This window comes from Sander vitreus, chromosome 19, assembly GCF_031162955.1.
Source record: "Sander vitreus isolate 19-12246 chromosome 19, sanVit1, whole genome shotgun sequence".
NCBI classification, from domain to species: Eukaryota; Metazoa; Chordata; class Actinopteri; order Perciformes; family Percidae; genus Sander; species Sander vitreus.
The window spans coordinates 4,312,877-4,329,501 of NC_135873.1; the positions used below are offsets into that span (position 1 = coordinate 4,312,877).

Below are 16,625 nucleotides of genomic sequence, written 5' to 3' on the forward strand. Positions count from 1 at the left end.
AATGTACACTGAATTTGATTTCCGTTGACCCTGCCCTTCACAGAGTTCACATTCAGCTGTAGAGCAAAGACAGTTGAAACAGATGACCAAGAAGATGCGTTTTCAGTGGTACATTAATATAAAAATATGTTTACCATGCAGATGGTGATGATTTGACTTGATATTGCTTGAGCTGCAGGTTCAAAAAGCTATGTGTGGCATTTTGTGCACTGATTGAACCATTAAATGTGAAGTATCTTAAGTTTAGTATTTGTCATGTAGAACAAAAAGAACATTAAAGTATAGATGTACAAATTCATAATCAGACCAGCTATGTCTGTTGCTGCTTGAATCAATATTTCCCGCTTGCTGTTTCTGAAGGGCAAGTGGCTAAAAAAGCTTAATCTCAAACTCTGAACAGACTAATAAACATATCCTCATCCAGCTCTACTGCCACCACTACTCTGAGTAGAACTCACCGTTGTCACAGTCAGTTGACCATTGTTGAGGAAAGTGCCGAAGAATTGCACAACACCCCTGTTGTTTGCACAGACATAGGTTGTGGCATTTCCTCCCTGTTGTGCAAAACCAGAAACTGTAAATATAACCTGTTTACACAGATGATTTCAACACACTATATGATTGGCTTGGAGCACAGACTTCATGGTACTTTGATCTGTGAGTTATTGACAGAACTAGACATACCTGTGTGCCGGAAGGTGAAAGGGAGGCAGCGATGTAGCCATCTGACACTCCTGAGAGCCCAAACTCAAAGTTGTTACCGCTCATCAATTGGGCTGCTAGAAAGAAACACAATCCTGGTGTAGATGGGTTGCACTGCGAGGGCTCAGCCACGCAGAGCTGCTGCTTCCCACATTGTGTCCTAGAAAGAGGTGTCTGCAAAGGAGATGCAAATGGGAGTGGGAAATGTACACATTGATAATGTTCAACACATTAATAAATGTGAATAGTGTTCCACTATGCTCCTAGTTTTTTTAGCTTCACTTACCACAAGAATTTCCACTGTGGTGTTAGGCGTCAGTGGGGGAGCTGCTGTTGTCACGTTGTTACCCGCTGCTGTTGTCGCGCTGTTACCCGCTGCGGTTGTCGCGTTGTTACCCGCTGCGGTTGTCGCGTTGTTACCCGCTGCTGTTGTCACGTTGTTACCCGCTGCTGTTGTCACGTTGTTACCCGCTGCGGTTGTCGCGTTGTTACCCGCTGCGGTTGTCGCGTTGTTACCCGCTGCTGTTGTCACGTTGTTACCCGCTGCTGTTGTCACGTTGTTACCCGCTGCTGTTGTCGCGTTGTTACCCGCTGCGGTTGTCGCGTTGTTACCCGCTGCGGTTGTCACGTTGTTACCCGCTGCTGTTGTCACGTTGTTACCCGCTGCTGTTGTCGCGTTGTTACCCGCTGCTGTTGTCACGTTGTTATCCGCTGCGGTTGTCACGTTGTTACCCGCTGCAGTTGTCGCGTTAACTGCTGCAGTGATTTGAGCGTAGGTGCCCAAAGATATCCAGGACAGTGTCACAACTAGGACGGTGAGGAACAGTCTGTTGTCCATGCCTAGTGTAGATGGGGAGGATTAATAATTAAATCATTTAATGGGACACTTCATCTACAGTTGGGTTGTAACTAGAGGTGTGACGAGATCTCGTCCCACGATCTCACAATATCAGTACAATGCAGAATTACATTGGTACTAATGAGGACCATTTCATAAATCAATCGGTGCCAAATGTTGGTACCTCAGAGTGCGTAAGTGCGAGCTTCTCTGTCCTCTCTGCATCTTTCACAGAGAGCGGGGCTCAGCTCCAACACGCATGCAAAGGTGTGGTGCAGACGAAGCGAACATTACATTGGCTCTGCAGTTTGTCAAAGTTACAGTGAGACACGGCAATGCCGGTAAAGAGGACACAAGTGTGGTTACACTTTTCAAAACTTCACGCAGACGTTTGCTGCAATATAATAGCGAGATCGCAATGTAGTTAATGTTACACTTCCGAGACAGACTGGTGTTCTCTAGTGTGCTTTACATAAAACATTAAAGAGCAATTCATATTGTTCATGACAATAAAACAGGCAAAAAAATTATAAGCTACAAATAGAAAAATCAAAGTTATAGTGCAGTGTAAAAAATGAATTATTTGATTTAATAGGTTGTAGGGACGGGTTTGAGAGGAGAGAGGGCGGCACAGTTATTAGGTCTGAAGAGGTTAGTTATACAGGAGAGAAGCCATTTGATTTTGTGGCTAAACCTTTCACAGTGCTCATTTTTTATTTTGTGACTTTCGATTGAATAAAAGATTATTTTTCCAGTCATATTTCATCATTTAAGTTTTCTTTAAAATAATGTTAAAATCTTGTCATGTTCTCGTGAACCCAGTCTCGTGTCTCGAGGGCTGACACACCCCTAGTTGTAAAAAATCAGGTATCAGGTAAGCTCAGAGGTAATAATTAAACCAAAAGATTTTACTAAACAGGATACCCAATAAACATTATTTTTAAGTGACGGTTTGTCACAGCACAACATTCATGAACATTTTACAAACATCCAGTAGTAAGCCACTCTGATTGGGGGGTTGTGGAGGAGAATATACAGTAAATGTTCCTGAAGAAAAAACATTTTTAATGAAGGCATCCTAAATTAAATTTGCTTTGAGGTGTAGCATAGTATACCAAATTATAAACAAATGTTATCAACTATATAATTAAGCTGACGATTAATTGGCCTAATGTTAATAAATATGTAAACCAATAATTTAAATTTTTTTAGCATGAATATTACATTAACACAGGACATTTTATCTGTTGCCTAATTTATCTTGCTATGTTTTTGTGAGGTCTGTTAACTGAAAACAATTCAAATTATAATAGAACATATACATTATAGATGCAAGGTTAGATTTATTATAATAGATTTCACTTAGTATAACAAAAACTATCATAAAATTGATATTCTTAATTATTAGAAGTATAGACTGCTCTAAATAATTACGTTTGTTGATTTAACTGAAATTGTAATAAACATTTTACGTAATTATTGGGGGGGAAAAACTGCCTAAATCGGATTTTGAAGAGAAACTCCATATACATCATATTATGTATGTAGTAGTAGTAGTAGTAGTAGTAGTAGTAGTAGTAGTAAAGTAATAGATTAGTAATAGATATCAATCTCTTGCATATTGTTTAAGCTTACCTGTAGAAGTTGTCTTCGGTTTCAATGATGAGTGAAATATGGTTAAGAAGCAAGAAGATCTTGTGTAGTTTTAGTCTTAGGTGTGGCTTATGGACTGCTGGCACCTCTGAAGTTCTTAGCAGGATCCCAGGTAAAGTAGTGACACCTGTGCTCCCTGTGTCACTATTTAAACTAAGGGATGGGAAGATAAAAGAAAACAAAGGAGGAGGAGGTTTCTAGAGAGGGTGGGGCTGGAAAAAAATGCTTAAGGCACTTGTGATGGAACATGACTTTTGCTATGACATTATTAACCAATGTGAATAACAAAGACAAGGACCGTGTACATCGTTTCCTGGATGGTTCTCTCATTTGATATAGCAGTAAAGGTTGTGTCATGTGAAACAACATCTTAGTCTTTAATATGAAATTTAAAATGCTTTATATATACTTTATGAATCTCCAGAACTGGTCTGACTCAGATAAACTAGATGTGGTAATCATGTCATTTGGCAGTGATTTCTGACTTTAATTAAAGCTCCAAATCCTCTTAATAGGCCAAATCTAATTAAAAGCATTCATTCATCCATCCATCCATCCAGCTTCGTCCGCTTATCCGGTATCGGGTCGCGGGGGGAGCAGCTCCAGCAGGGGACCCCAAACTTCCCTTTCCCGAGCCACATTAACCAGCTCAGACTGGGGGATCCCGAGGCGTTCCCAGGCCAGGTTGGAGATGTAATCCCTCCACCTAGCCCTGGGTCTTCCCCGAGGCCTCCTCCCAGCTGGACGTGCCTGGAACACCTCCCTAGGGAGGCGCCCAGGGGGCATCCTTACCAGATGCCCGAACCACCTCAACTGGCTCCTTTCGACGCGAGCTCCTCACGGATAACTGTGCTTCTCACCCTATCTCTAAGGGAGACGCCAGCCACCCTCCTGAGGAAACCCATTTCGGCCGCTTGTACCCTGGATCTTGTTCTTTCGGTCATGACCCAGCCTTCATGACCGAATGACACCACGTTCCTACCCTCACCATGACATAGGTGAGGGTAGGAACAAAAACTGACCGGTAGATTGAGAGCTTTGCCTTCTGGCTCAGCTCTCTTTTCGTCACAACGGTGCGATAAATTGAATGTAATACCGCACCCGCTGCGCCGATTCTCCGACCAATCTCCCGCTCCATTGTCCCCTCAATTGCGAACAAGACCCCAAGGTATTTAAACTCCTTCACTTGGGGTAAGGACTCATTCCCTACCTGGAGAAGGCACTCCATCGGTTTCCTGATAAGAACCGTGGCCTCAGATTTAGAAGTGCTGATCCTCATCCCAGCCACTTCACACTCGGCTGCAAACCGATCCAGTGAGTGCTGAAGGTCACAGGCCGATGCCATCAGGACCACATCATCTGATCTGCTTGTCAAATTTCATACTGCAATCAAATGTAACCCCCAAATTTTTTACAGCTGGTATGTGTATGAAGCCAGAGCTCCCAAACTCAAAGCTGGACCATTTGGCATGCATGAAGTACTGAAGATGATACGCTCAGTTTTATCTTCGTTCAAATTAAGAAAGTTATGTGAAAGCCACAACTTAATGTCATTAATACAACTAAGCAGAGAGTTTAGTGCGACACTGTCATTCGGTGAAAATGCTATATAATAGTTGCCCTTTAAGGAGAATTCAAAAAGTTGTACAGGAAATTTTAAAGCGCGAGTTGTTTTCTCTGTTGATTTGTTTAACTATGGACCAAAATAATTATTGTGATTGTGATGTTTTTTTCCATAATGGTGCAGCCCTACTTGTAGTTATTTAAGTCATTTTACATGTTCCACATGGCAGTGTCAGAAGTGGGTCTCCCCTCCCCCATTTTAAAAGGGAGACCTTTTTAGAGATTTAACTCTAAAACACCTGCATTTGGCCAAAAACTTTCAATTCACATCAGCTCTCCACACAAACCACCAGAGCAAATGTCTTTTAAGATTGTGTGTGAGTGTATGCATGCATGTGTAAAGTGGCACGGATTAGTAATTGAAACCAGTCATGAGACCGGTGATACAATGCCAAGAACTGGTTTGTCATTGACAGCGCAGGCTCTTGTTTGCTTAATATTGGCCATTGTGGTCTGGGTTTCTTGTGAACATTTGCCGTCCCTGTCTATTCTGCAGGCAAGTCCAGGCAACTCTGAAGTGACGCAGTAAACAAACCTAGCAACAGCCAACAGCCAGCTAGCATACCACACTGTGAGGTAGTATGTGATGATGCTCTCTATTGCAGGGTCATAGAAGGCTGCCAGCAGCTTTACACACAGGTTGTTTCTCCTAAGAACTCGCAGGAAGTGCAGGTGCTGCTGTGCCTATAGGCTCTGTGCACAGTGTCATGACGACCGTTCGAATTTGACAGGAAATCGGCACTTCCACTTCGGGCGAAACATCACTCCGCAACAATGTCCGCTGTTAACTTTAGCTGATGGTCTGTCTATTTTTAGCCTATCTGGTCTGCCTCCTACTTACATAGCAAGCGTCTGTTCCTGTCATCGCCAAAACATGAGTGCTACTAAATTTCTTAAAATTGTAAACGGCTCAAAGGAACACTGCTGTGTGCCACTTTGTTCGGCCTCAGGCCGTTCTAACAGTACACTTAGTTTCCATTGTTTCCCCAAAAACGCAAGTCTTCAGGCTAAGTGGATTCATAAAGTGCGAAGGACGGGGTTTACCGTAACCCAGCACACGAAGTTTTGCAGTCGGCACTTTAAGCCCCACGAGATTGTGATAGTCCAAGAAAGGAAGGCGTGCTTTGGTAGCAGGTGCTGTCCCTTCGTTGTTCGAGTGGAACAATTATTCAACCAAGGAACGACCCGGTGTTTGGGAGCGACGGGCAAGACCACCAAGTCCGGAGCCTGATGTCCTTGAACCAGCAGCAGCGGAGCCTGTCGCCATCCCTATGGTCATGGACCATGACTATGAAGACAAGAAATTGATGCACTTCGAGAGCAACTGAAAACATGCCATCTGTCCAAATTTGGACTGCAGCGGTTTGCCTCTTCTCCAGAAGACATACGATTTTACACCAGGTAAGACAGCTATCTATAGCCTTCAGCAATTGTCAAAGTTGAACCAGCTTTGATGCCACAAATGTAAAACATGTGAAGCACACAGTTACAGAACTTAATCTATATAGGCTACATGAGGTTAGGCTACATTTGTCACATAGTGTAACTGGTGAAGATTAATTCCTTAATTAGATTAACTAACTTCCAAATCTTATTAAAACCTCACAATTTACACTCTCCTCTCAAGTCAATCGATTTGTGCTACTAAACGCTATGTATGTTGTTAAGACGTATGTATGTTACGCTAGTATGCTACGCTACTAAATAGACTTTCTGATTCAGTGTATTGTTGATAACCCAAAACCCCACCATTTTTGTTATTTTAATTTCATTACAGTCTAAGTAACCTTACTCTAATTGCCATACCCTATTAGGTTCCCATCCTACACGCACCTGATGGCGTTTTGGAGCCTGATTGAGTCTGCAACATCAAAAATGATCCTGAGTGAGTGTCCAGCAGAGCCAGGAAAGCATGTGACATTAGCACAGTCGCTGAGAGCCTACCCCGCCATCACATGTACATACAGTGGTGCTCATAAGTTTATGAACCCATGCTAAAATTGACTAAAAAGAGGAATAAAGAAAAAAAAATCATCTTTTGGAAATTTATCTTAATGACTTAATTTTTTTTATTCATTCACAAAGAAAATTGGTGTCCTTAAAGGTTGGATTTTTCCCAAAAAATTTAATTGAGGCAAAAATTCCTCTTTTTAGTCAACTTTAGCATTGGTTCATAAACTCTGGTTCAGCACCACTGTACACAAGCAACTGAAGTTTAATCTGAACTAAATCCTTGCACTTTTCTCACCCACTAGAAACTGCTGCCAATAGATGAGCTGTTCCTTTTCTTGACTTACCTGTCAACTGGCTGCACCCAAAGGGAACTGTCTCATCGCTTCAACATCCACAGAACAACAGTAGGCCGTATCATAGTCACTTGGGCCAACTTTCTGTACTCCCTGTTGGGCTCGATCTGTTTTTGGATGTCTCCTGCAGCTGTGAAGACCTGTCTACCTCCTGAGTTTGATGGCAGATACAGCAACACCCAAGTAATCGTTGACTGCACCGAACTTAGATGTCAGACACCCTCTTCCCTTCTGCTGCAGAGTGAGGTTTTCTCAACCTACAAGTCACACTGCACCTTCAAGGCCATGGTAGGAATGTCCCCTCACGGAGCCCTTACATTTGTATCTACCCTCTTTGAGGGCTCCATGAGCGACAAGGAAGTGTTTCGCCAGTCAGGAATTACATCCCTTTTAACCCCTGAGATGGCCATTATGGTTGACAAAGGATTCCTGGTGGATGACCTGGTACCTGGGACTGTTTATCGTCCAGCTTTTGTCACTCAGAGGGCCCAGATGCCAGAGGAGGATGTCCTACAGACCCAATCCATAGCTCGGCTGAAGGTGCATGTAGAAAGGATGATTAGAAGAGTCAAAGAGAACAAACTGTTCAACACCACCATCCCCCTTTCCATAACCGGGAGCATTAATCAAATATTTACAGTAGCCTGTCTTCTCTCAAATTTCCAAAATGGACCCCTAGTGAAGACATGGGCAAATGAAGTTTGACATTTTTTTACAAAAACTGATTTCACACTGCTCTATTTTTAGTTGTGCTTGGCTAAATGAAATGACAACTGCATACGTTTGATAGCAAGGAAACTGCATTTCCAGCTGTACTTGTGTGCATGTCGGGTTGTCAGAGGAATCACTAAACTCAGGTAACGTTATGTAGTCCATGGTTACGCCGCTGTATCACACTGTATAATTGTAAGCACTGTACAATACCTAATAACATCACAAACCTGTATAACTACCACAGGTCACTTTTTCAAAAATAATTGGCAACCCAAAACTTGTATTATTAACTTACAGTAACATATTGTGAACTTACAGGTCTTTAATAAATTTGACATTCATGATTTTATGTGGTTCTGTTTTCAATATAGAGTTAATAACTTGTTTTAAAGAAGACTCACTTGTTCAGGCTAGCTTTTGGGTAGCCTGTCTTTTATTTATTGCTCATTGTATCTGTTGTATTTGTATTTTATTCTATTGACTATTTTTACCATGTTTTTATTGTCTATGCATATTGTAAAACGCCTTGTCAGTGAAAAGCGCTGTATAAATAACACTTTTACTTCATTAAAATGACAAGAAAATAATAAATTGCTGGTATTTATTGTATGGGACAGACACTTTACATGCATTTTGGACTGGTGGTTATGGGTTTACAGAATTCATCACAGAACGTTTTTAATGTATTACAGTTTTTTTACAATTACAGGACATTTTTAGATATCTTCAGTTATCTTCAGTTAAAGAGCTGGATCACAGATAACTTTGATCTAAACTATAACTATAATAATATAACTATTAACTACAGAACCCTCAGCTACTCAGAAGCTATTCCTAAACTCAGGAGAAAACAAGAAATGAATAGGGAAAGTGTACAAACACCTTATAGAGCACAGGCAGATAATTATTCTCCAAAAATATATGAGGGTTGGAACAAAGAACTTCAAATATATAACTCTGATATAATCTGGAAAGATTGCCTAAATATAACCAACACCATTACCACCAATGAGAATCTGCGTTTCATACACTATAAGCTCATGACAAGGATATACTACACTAAATCAAAAATAAATAAATTTGATGCCTCTATCTCCCCTGTTTGTGTAAAATGTGGCACACATAAGGAGACAATAATACAAAAACATCACAGGGTTGAGGATGCTGGGAAATGTCAAGTGAAACCCCGCAACATCTTCTGTTTCTATGCGACCCACATCCATTCTTATAATACATCCATGCCCAGATCCCCTGTGCTGCGTAACGTCATATGGAATTAAACATTTACAAAACTACATTTTCAAAACTACATTTTTTGTATGGGACAGACACTTTACATGCATTTTGCCATGTAAACATAGAAATAGAAACGGTCAATTTTTTCTCTGATGACTTTGCATACATCATTGGCCCTGTAAATCCGCTGAATCAGCAGGTTGTCTTCAGCCGAAATGACAAAATCACACCATGTCAAACCGGTAATGAGCATCTGACCCTGTACCTGCCAGTAATATGCATGTCATTTCTTTAGTTCCAAATTGCCAGATTTCATTTTAAGGTAAGTACAGTCTACATAACTTTTTAGGTTGGGGCATTTCATTTCTATAAGCCCAAACTGAACGGACTCTGAAGGATCGAAAACAAGTCCGTCTGGAGACGCCCCCAACCAAGGAGCATCAGGGTGGATTACAAATCCACAGGGGTAGTGATTGACGCGTTTTGTTTGGCAGCATTTCCAAATTGCATCAGCCTCAAGCTCTAGCCCTCTGCGCATTGCTGCTGTCTGATGAGTTCCTTGCAGAATTCTGTGAACAAGTCCATCTTCAGATTTTTCACTAACATGACACACCTCCCTAAACTGAGAGGCAGTCACTCTGGGCCTTCTCAGCTGGTGCCACTCCGTGCAGCTACTCTGCTCTCTTGTAGCAGACTCGTACTTGTGTGCCATGTCCCAGCTGACCTGTAGGCCCTGCAAGTGGCGCTGTTCTTGTTCAGTGGTGACAAAACTGCAGGCTGTTGACTCTAGATGGTATCCCTGAAGGGGTAGAGATGGACGTGGTGGGGCAACATGAAAGGAGCGGTCTCTGCTTGTTGCTGCTGGCTGCTGATAAGACAGTGGGCTTCCACTTTGGACCATCCCGAGGCTTGAGTTGGTGAGCAGGACGTCACCGCTGATGGCCATACTGCAGACTATTGGTGCCTCAGCCGGGGGGGAACTCTTTGTAGGCCTCGGTCACCTGGAGATGGACTAATATTTTAACAATATAGTGAAATAACAAGTAACTACAATTTCACATCACACATGTAGTAATAACAAAAGAGCAAATTGGCTATTTGATATGGTATGGGACCAGGATTCGTTTCACGGTCCCATCCCGTCTCTCTCACTCCCATTTGGTTCCGGTCAGTCTCTACTGTCCTGTTCATTAAAGTCCTCCCCTATCCAAAATATACTTTAAAAACCATTATCCTTACAGTTACTCTATCCCCACTTACCTGAAGCACAGCGAGATCAGGTAAATCCCCGCTGAGGCCTTTGTACAGTGTGCTCCTGTGTGTGAAAAGTTAAGTTACTTGGAAGGTTAGGAAGCAAACAGATTTCAAATCAAATATTCACTCACACATTCCAATACATCTACTTTATGTGACTTTACTTGACTCCCTCTGTTGTTGTTTGAGTCTTGGGTTTAGCAGAGAGGACAACCATCCTGTCCACTGGGCCTGGCTTTACACCCTGTTGGGCATAATGGGTTTCAACATATCCCCAATCAGTTTGTAAAGACATATTTAACAACAACAACAACAACAAACATAATCACCAAAGTTCTAGGCTTGTGCCATTGTTGTTCTCCCTCAGTGCAGCTTAAGACAGGGGGAACTGCAGACAAATTCAGCTGACTGTAATGCGCCGACTGAAATAACAATGCAACACAGTGGTTGCAAAGTACTGCTCCCGCAATACACGAGCATCTATGATGTAGTAACTCCACAGGGTTTGAATCTTTCAGGACCACCTGCAAAATAAAGCTGTCTAAGTAAATACTCAGGCCTATCTAGGCTTGATCATTCACTCGTACTTTATGAAAGAGAAAGCAAGGAAGTAAGAGAGCACTAACCCAGTGGAGAGCCAGCTAAATAAACCTACCTGCCTGGCCACTGTTTCTACTAAATTTGAGTCGAGCTAAACTTGTATGAGAGAAAACTACAATACTGTAGGCCTAGACCTAATACTTAATTTTCATGTACACAAAATTGCAAAAATTGCAAAATTGCAGAATCAATCAAATTATTTTGACATAGTACAACAGTTATAGCAAGTAAAATAAGCTAGCAGCTAGCTCTAGCGAAGATGCTACCATCAAAAACATCGTAGCTACTTACCCTCATAATTGTGGATATAGGATGAAATGTAAAATTTGAATCCTTTATTCCTCTTGGAGTTTGAAGCCATTGCACAGGAGTCGACAATCCTGTGTACGTCACCGATATTCAGACGTGGAAGGTCTTGGAGGCATCGGCTATAAATAACAGCGGCCATTGTTGCTGAGTAGTGGAGGTGCCGATTTCCTGTCAAATTCGAACGGTTGTCATGACGCTGTGCACAGAGCCCATTAGGGGAGTACGATTCAGAAAATGTCACGATTCTATTCCGATTTTTAGGCTCACGATTCAATATCAATTTTCAATTCAAAAACGATTCTCGATTCAAAAAAACGATTCACAGTATGTAAATGTAGTTACTTTTCCCATGTGATTGCAGTAGACATACAATTTAAAAGAAAAGAAACACAACAAATTAAATGTAGTTTGATGTTACTTTATGTCTTCATACAAAAATAAAAAGTTTTACAACTAAAAACTGCAAAATTGCCAGGCTTTGGCCAGCTTTCAAATACATTTAATTCAAGTATAAAACTGTTAAATAAAAACAGTTTTTACATTTAGCTTTAAAGTGCTGTACTCAGATCAAACAAAAAATACTGCTAAATGTGGTTTAAGGAGTACTTCAGCTACCAGGTTGACTGTTGAAATCTGAACTTGACTGGGCACGTTGAACTTCCTAAAATTAGGCCCTTTATTTTTAGAACTGTGGCAACTACAGTCCATTCAACAGAACTTGTGTGATGTGTCAGAATCACATAATGGATACACATTTAGGGGTGTGTGTGTGTGTGTGTGTGTGTGTGTGTAACCAGTTCATAGTCCACCACTGGCTGGAATCTGTACATTCTTTTGCAGAAACAGAAGCTGGTCTACATGTTTTGGAGTGAGCATGCGCCGCTGTGCAGTTACGATGTCTCCGGCAGTTGAGAACACTCTCTCTGACGCAACGCTAGTACCAGGGATGCACAAATAGCGCGTAGCTAACTTAGCCAGGAGGGGAAAGACAGTCTCATGGCTCCTCCACCAGATGAGGGGGTCTTCTGAGAGTGATAATGGGGAGCATTGAAAGAGTGCCTTGGTTGACTGGCATGTTAGGAGGAGCGGAGGAGGTACTTTAGGTTGTTGTTCGTCCACGTCTTTAATGTTAATCTCTGGGTGATGCCGTACCATGTGAGTTGTCAAGTTTGTGGTGTTTGCAAAATACTTAACTTTCGCTTTGCAAAGCCTGCATATAGCATGATTCCTATCAAGTTCCGTCTTCTCCTCGAGGTTATATATAAAAAAGTGTGCGGTCACTGTTGAGTTTGCGCCAACTAAACTACTGCCGCTGCACTCGTTCTTCTTCTGATCATGACAAGAGTGCCCAGGCATCAGTGTGAATTTGACGCAGCACCATCTATGGGAATGTCATTTCAGGACAACAGTGTCAAAGCGAAAGCAAAAGGCTTGATAATTTGATAATACTGCTTTGTTCTAATTGACAACAGTATCAGAGTAGGCCAAAATCATCTGTGTCTAAAAACACCCTCGGACCCCAGAGGAATTATTAGGTACTTGTATAGGTACTCGGTATCAGCGAGTACCCAAATGTAAGTACTTGTATTTAGTCTTAAAAAAGTGGTATCTGTGCATCCCCAGTTCTTTTGAAAGAAGTTTTTCCTCACTTAAGCTTTGAACAAGGGAGATTGACTGCAGTGATTTACAGTTGCACTTTGCAGTGCACAAGTGTCCCTCTGCTCGTAGCGTAAACCTGACAAAACATTACACACAATACAACTTTTACAGCCATTTTAATAAAATAAAGGGTTTTATTCGGGCTCGAGTCCATACATGCAGTTAAAGGATACAGACACGCAGAACTGAAGGCTCAGTTAGCAACGATTAGCTCTGATTAGCGGTTAGCTCCAGTTAGCTAGCTCCGTTATAAAGATATGGAGCGGAGGAGACTGCCACGGGGAGGGGTAACAACCAGACTCTGATAAATGACGTTCGGGGAGCTTTCACAGCAGCGTGGCTGCGTTGTTTCAACGGTTTTATTAGTACAGTTAATCCCACGGCAAGACCAGCAGGAGCATGCTACTGCTAACGTAACGATAGCCTCTCTGTCTCTGAGTGTGAGTGCAATGTTGACGCTGTCATGCACGCGGCACGCAACTTCATGAGGGGGGAGGGGCTGGGGGCAGCTCCTCTGTGTGCGCTGTAATAAAAATACACCGTTTTTATTTTTACTTATTTAACTGTCTAGTAAAGTTCAAAGACAGTGTTTAAAAAGTGCAATCCACATGTTTACATATGTTTATTACAATAAATGATAATTAAATGTAAATATAAGTGTGGTAAAGCCACATATTTGTTTTTATGTTTCTGAAATCTGCACTTTAGTTTGTGCGATTTGTTTCTGACTTTCATATGAATGTTTACACCAGGCTTGGTCAGTGCTCAATATACTACTGTAACTGAAGTAGTTAAATAAAAGATGTCATTCATATAAATTCATCCATCACCTAATTTCATCATCACATACAGGCCTGGCCTCCAGTTTGTTTAATCGATCTAATCTTGTGTTGTTCACACTATACAATGATTTATTGCTCGTCTGTGTTGAATAATACAGAAGACAAAGAGCTTAAAAAATAATCGCATATTGAATCGCAATCGCAATCTTTTTGAAAAAAATCGCAATTATTTTCAAAAATCGTTCAGCCCTACTGCCGATTCACCCTTTCTCCGTCCTTAGCTGCTAGCCTGCTATGCTACGGAGCCTCAGCTATGCCCTGCCCTTGGTAAACCTACTTCATACAGTCTATGGGCAAACACAATTTTGCGAGGAGAGAAAGGAAAGAGAAAGGAAAGGTTGTGTAACGTGGTGATGTGTTGCTTATCTGTTCACAAAACCAGACAGACATGATGGAATAGAATTCATACATTGACGCAAACAAATGTGCAACAACAAAGCAAGTCTGTGTTTCTGTCGAGTATACTGCTAAACAGTATACTAGCTTATCAATGCAGAAAAAAATCCTGCATCCCTAAATCTGCATATGGGCGCACACATAGACCGCTAATGCATAGAAACTTTTATTTTAAAGCCCACATCACAGCACTTATTGACTTTAGTGAAGAGTAAATAAATGACCACATCCACAGCCTTGTTGTCAAGGATAAGAGAGGTTTACTTATGCACAGTAAAACTCATCAAACATTTTAGTTAACAATTGACTTAAAATGCATTTACTGAGCCTTTGTCTATATTTAAAAAGACACTTCTAAAATTATTTTATCAAAGCATAATGCTCAACGAATAAGACCATTTCACAGCACTGAGTCTGCACTATTGAGAGTACACAACTATATTGTCTTGTCTGTAGATGCTGGGAATCTTACTGTTGTAGTGCTCTTGGACCTCACAGCGGCTTTTGACACAGTGAACCATGCAGTCCTCCTCTCTCGCCTTGATCATTGTGTAGGCATCCGAGGCTCGGCACTTAACTGGTTTAGCTCCTATTTGGCAAATAGGAGCTTTTCTGTCATGATTGGTGACCTCTCCTCGTCAGCTGCTCCTCTCTCTTGTGGGGTACCCCAGGATTCCATTCTTGGCCCCATTCTGTTTTCTTTATATATGTTGCCTTTAGGGGCTATTATAGGCAAGCACAACCTTTGCAAATTTATTTGCCTATAAAAGCAAATAACAGTGTTGCACTAATCCCCCTGCTTAGTTGTATTAATGACATTAAGTTGTGGCTTTCACAAAACTTTCTTGAACAAAGATAAAACGGAGTGTATTTTCAGTACTTCAGGAACGCAAAATGGTCCAGCTTTGAGTTTGGGAGCTCTGGCATCATACACTAGGTCAGCTGTCAAAGATGTGGGGGTTACTTTTGATTGCAGCATTGAAATTTGACAAGCAGATCAGTAATGTTGTTAGAATGAGCTTTTTCCAGCTTCGTCTCCTGGCTAAAGTTAAGCCTTTCCTGAGCAGGCATGATCTAGAAAAGGCGATTCATGCCTTTATTAGTTCAATGTTGGGTAGGATTACTGTAATGCTCTTTATGTTGGTCTGAATCAGACCTCCATCTCACGACTTCAACTTGTTCAAAAAGCTTCGCGTGAGCGCAACCGGTCATTGCGGCGTTCAAATCAGCTGGTTTTAGAAGTCCCAAGGTCTAGATATAAACGGTGGGGTGATCAGGCTTTTGCAGTTGCTGCCCCGAGACTCTAGAACAAGTTAGCCCCTGATATTCGCACTATTACAAATGTAGCTCTTTTTAGGTCCAAACTCTAAATTGTTTAGACTTGCTTTTAATACGTAGTAATGGTGGGACAATTTCACTCTCCTGTTTCTTTGTAACCTTTTCTGATTTTACTGTTATGTTTCATTCTTTTTATAATGATATGTTGTTTTATACTTGATTCCTGATGCAAAGCACTTTGGATACCTGTGTTGCTGTAAAGTGCTGCATAAATAAATTTAGATTTTCTTTTTTGATTGATTTGATTAACCCTATTCATTCTAAGATTTTGACGCCATGAGATGTCAGAACATAAGACGACATTGCTTCCAACTTGTTCATTTTATACATTCAACAGTAGGCTATATGTAGGCAACATTCACTGTTTGGCCTCAGGGATTACTCGGTTTGTATCACAAAGTACATTAAAATGAACAAAAGGAAAAAATAAAAATCATTATTCATATGTCCATTGAAATTAATTTCTATATCAAGACAAATCAAGATATGCTGTGTTAAAGTGTATTTTTAAGAATACATGTGTGTTTACTTTGTGAACAAAGGCTATTCAAAAAGAGGTAATGGAGATGCTTTTGGTAAAGCAATGTTTGGGCAGTTACACAAGTTGGGGCAGTTCTGTCACACAAGAATAAAGGAAATCTTTTTAGGTTGGGAAATGGCTCATGTGACTCACGTGCGTGCAGTTTATTAAGAAAATTAAATGTAAATTCATTCTTGTGTTTTATTTGTGTACATTTACTGGTGAGTAACTGAATCAGTCGAGTGGGAGTTTCCAGTCAGTCACCACTAGAGTTGGGCATCAAGAACCGATTCCTACTTGGAATCGTTTCTAAATTTCTAAATCGTTTCACACGTTTATAAATTTAATAGCCAGCAAGCCGTACTGTTCCTATTGCTTAACAACATTCTTCCCTCCTGTTGTATTTCATGAGCCATAGTCCGAGGTGGTTGTGGAAGCGTGAAGGCCATAAACGTGGATTGCTTCATGCATCTTGATTTGTGGCAACAGCTTAACAAATGTCTTGATGTAAAGTTGGGGCGATGGATTGGGTCTGATCTTTGAAAGGCTTAATAATCTCACTTACAAGGATAAGGGAATCAAATTTGCCTCAAGCATGGCCCAACCGCCAAAATATGACCACATTAAGCAATTTA

The 16,625-nt window shown here is 41.1% G+C and overlaps 1 long non-coding RNA gene across 1 annotated transcript; it reads left to right on the forward strand.

Moving 5' to 3' along the window:
* Positions 1 to 5,214: 5,214 nt before the first annotated feature.
* LOC144534257 (uncharacterized) lies at positions 5,215 to 8,387 on the forward strand. Its single transcript, XR_013503524.1, has 3 exons — positions 5,215 to 6,217; positions 6,631 to 6,701; positions 7,072 to 8,387. It is a non-coding gene; the product is annotated as an uncharacterized LOC144534257 (long non-coding RNA).
* Positions 8,388 to 16,625: the final 8,238 nt, after the last annotated feature.